The sequence below is a fragment of the Carassius auratus genome, chromosome 4 (assembly GCF_003368295.1).
Source record: "Carassius auratus strain Wakin chromosome 4, ASM336829v1, whole genome shotgun sequence".
Taxonomy (NCBI): domain Eukaryota; kingdom Metazoa; phylum Chordata; class Actinopteri; order Cypriniformes; family Cyprinidae; genus Carassius; species Carassius auratus.
The window spans coordinates 27515236-27518902 of NC_039246.1; positions in this window are offsets into that span (position 1 = coordinate 27515236).

Here is a 3667-nt window from a genome sequence, read left to right on the forward strand (position 1 = left end):
TAAACTAGTTTAAATGCCAATTAAGATAAAATAAAGATGATAGCCAAAATAAATAAACAGCATATTATAATGATAATGTTATGTTCATAAATGCTGCCTGATTATTATTATTATTATTTTTTATGTCCATTGTGTTTGTCAGGTTATAGCCTATTGTTTCCAAAAATATCGCGATCATTTTCCTGCATGTGAAAACAGCTCTGAGGTTCAGGAAAATAGGAAATAAAAAGCTGTCTGTTTTCTTGTGAAGGTGAAAGGCTTGTGTTGGTGATAAACAGATCCTGTGAGGTCAAAGTGTGTCAGCGCGCGCGTGATCTGGAGCTGATGACGATGATTTCTCTCTCTCTCTCTCTCTCTCTCTCTCTCTCTCTCTCTCTCAGGAATAACTTCTACAGCTTTAAACAGAAAACCCACAATCTCCTTCAAATAGCCAAATCCTGATTTTAAGAATACCTTTATTCTCCTCGTGTTCTTCATGAATTGTTTCGATTGTATCGTAATCTATCAATCCTCCTAAACTGGCCAAATAGCCTACATAAGAATCAAAATATCTATGAAATTTATAAATGTCTGTTAAAAAGTCCATGATTTATTTTTTATTTTTTAAATGAACGCATTTAAATACACCGTGATTTTTTTGAGTGTTTTAAATTGTTGTCCACGCAAATTCTTCCCGATTTGATGAAAGTGCGAATCAATAGCTTGAGTTATGTTTCGATTTGTGTTTTTATCTACAGTGCACGCAGACATTGGCTCCGGCGTGCGTCTGACACGCAGTGTGTAGGATCAGGGCTGTGGAGAGGATGCGGTGTCATATGCACGAGAAAACTGTGTAAACACGGTCCAACACGTGCGCATCATTTACATGCAACAACAAAAAGTTGATTTCTGCGCATCAGTAACACGTTCTGCTGTTTATATTTGACGTACTATTTATACGCATTGTCACACACACACACACACACACACCTTCAGAATCTCGAATCCTCCCACTGAGCCCCGGTTTCCACGAGACTCTCTGTCCAATGAGCGCGTGAGTGACGGTAAGACCGGACAGCACGAGACCGTTTCAGTACCTGCCTGATGTGCTCACGCATAGAATAGAATAGAATAGAATAGAATAGAATAGAATAGAATAGAATAGAATAGAATAGAATAGAGAATGAGCGGTCTGCGAATATCGTGGAACTCCTGCTCCTGAACAAAAGGTGGTGAGTAGCTGGGGAATGTTAAGATGTTTTCGTGAGTTTCGTTGTGAAATGTTAATAAAAATGAATTCTGTTATGTTTAATTATTATGACATAATTATAGGACATATGAGGTCAGTATGTGTTAGTTTGGGCACAGTTTAATTCTTCGCATTATTGAGCAGGCTGATGATTCTTTATTCCTGAAGTTCTCCTGCATGTGTGTTCGGCAGCGGCCTGCACGGGTCAGATGTCCGGATCTCCGTCTGGATCTGAGCTCGGTGACCGGAGCGATGAAGGAGAAGTCCAAGACGGCGGCGAGGACGCGGCGCGAGAAGGAGAACAGCGAGTTTTACGCGCGTCGCCAGAATGTTGCCGTTACCGTCGGCCATCACGTCTCAGGCTGGACAAAGCGTCCATCATCCGACTGACCAGCAGCTACCGTGAAGATGCGACTGGTGCTCCTCCAGGTCAGACGCTCGCTCGCGCGCTGATGCGTCATAATATAGCTATAATGACAGAAAAAACACAAACCGGCGCGCGGAACTTCACTGCATCGACCTAAATACACTGCTCCATGGACTAAAGCGGATAGACATTTATTTTAACACCGCGAAAGTTACAACAAAAAAAAAAAAAAAAAAAAACACCTTACTGCCTAATTTTATGCCGTATATTGAAAAATAAAAAATAAACGAAAATTCAAAGGATCCCATATTGCTATATGTAATTCTATGTTTTCTCAAATTTGTATTCTACTATTTTCATGCATTTAATATCGACTGCCGATCTGTCAGAGCATGCATTCTCCGAGAGAGAGAGAAATGATTTTTTGGCTATTATATCCTAAAGCTGTGTTTAAACGATGCGCTGTGCAAATTAACAGAACAATTATATTATATACAATTATAACTCTACAGGATTATTTACAGGATCATTTATTTCGTTTTTATATTGACTTGACTTTTTAGCAAAGAAATAATGGTTCAGGTTCCTGTTGATTCACATTGGCTCGGGTGGGGGATAAATAACAGCTGTCCTTTACACTCTTAATACAGGAAGGGTTTTCATAGTCATCGATGGCGAATAACCTTTAACATCCGTGGAACCTCCAAAGGCACAAAATATTCTTTAAAGTAAAAATAAAAGGGGGGGGGGGGGGTTAAAATGGCTCTTTTAGAAAACTGTTCACTGAAACGATCTTTCACTGAAACGATCTTTTGGTTCTTCTGTTGTAAAAAAAACCCGTTTGGAACCTTTATTTTTAAGAATGTAGGCTACTTTTTTTTTTTTTCTTTTTTTTTTTCGAAACGAGAAAAAAAAACATTTGGATCCTAAAAAGATTTCCAAGTGACATTGTTTTTAAGAGTGTGAGAATCACTGACTGTGAACGATAGATAGATAGATAGATAGATAGATAGAAGATAGGAGATAGTTTTTAGTGATAGAAGATGGACGATGTTTTGTGACAGAGATGGGTTGCTCTGAGGGTCACGCGCGTGACTGCGCACCCGCCGCACTCATTAGACCGGGAGCGCGCACCGCGAGCACGAGTCACTTAAGATCAGATGAATTTCTAATTGATGCGGTTTCTTTCTTCTTCTTCTTCTTTAAACGAGCTGAACCGTCTGAGAGAAGCATGCTTTACATTAATCACGCGCTTCAATCAGAGCAGAAATCCGTGTTCATCGTCTCATGATGTTTACAAACCCGAGGAGAATACATGTTTGATTCGAGAAAATCGATTATCAGCCGAATAATAATAATATTACAATTAACAAATCAGCCTTTTAACGACTCGTGTAAATAAAATCACACTTCACGTAGTTTCCTGCTTTATTCGCCTATAATTTATTTTGTCAATCTAGTGACAACAATGGAAACGTTGCCTTTTCACTTATTTTAACATTTATTATAATTTACTTTAAATATGGAATATGCCAAAAAAAAATCCAGTAGGTCTAATTTTTTAATGATAAGCCTAATAATATATTATAATTAATTAATTGTTAGTTGCAAATTAATATAAAGTAGGCCGATAATGTAGGCTATTATAATAAATGTAATAATTATAAACTTCAATGTAAGCATTATGCGAGTTAAAAACACAAAACAGAATAATTGTTTACATTTGGTCGTTCAGTCTCCATATGATCCGAATCACCGCAATCTGCGAACAATCCACTGATGGATCAACTCAGAGCCCAGGTGTGTGTGGTGTGTGTGTGTGTGTGTGTGTGTGTGTGTGTGAGTGTGTGTGTGTGTGTGGTGTGTGTGTGTGGTGAGTGTGTGTGTGTGTAGCCTCCAGGGTCAGTTTGACGTGAACATGTTATTCATTCTTATGAAATAAAACAATGCCGTGCATTCGACTAGTTTTAAAGCATATTTAAGCCTGTGTATTTCTGTGAGAGGTAAATGTAGAATAAAGTTATTCATGTGTGTGAAGTGTGTGTGTTGTGTGTGTGTGTGTGTGTGTGTGT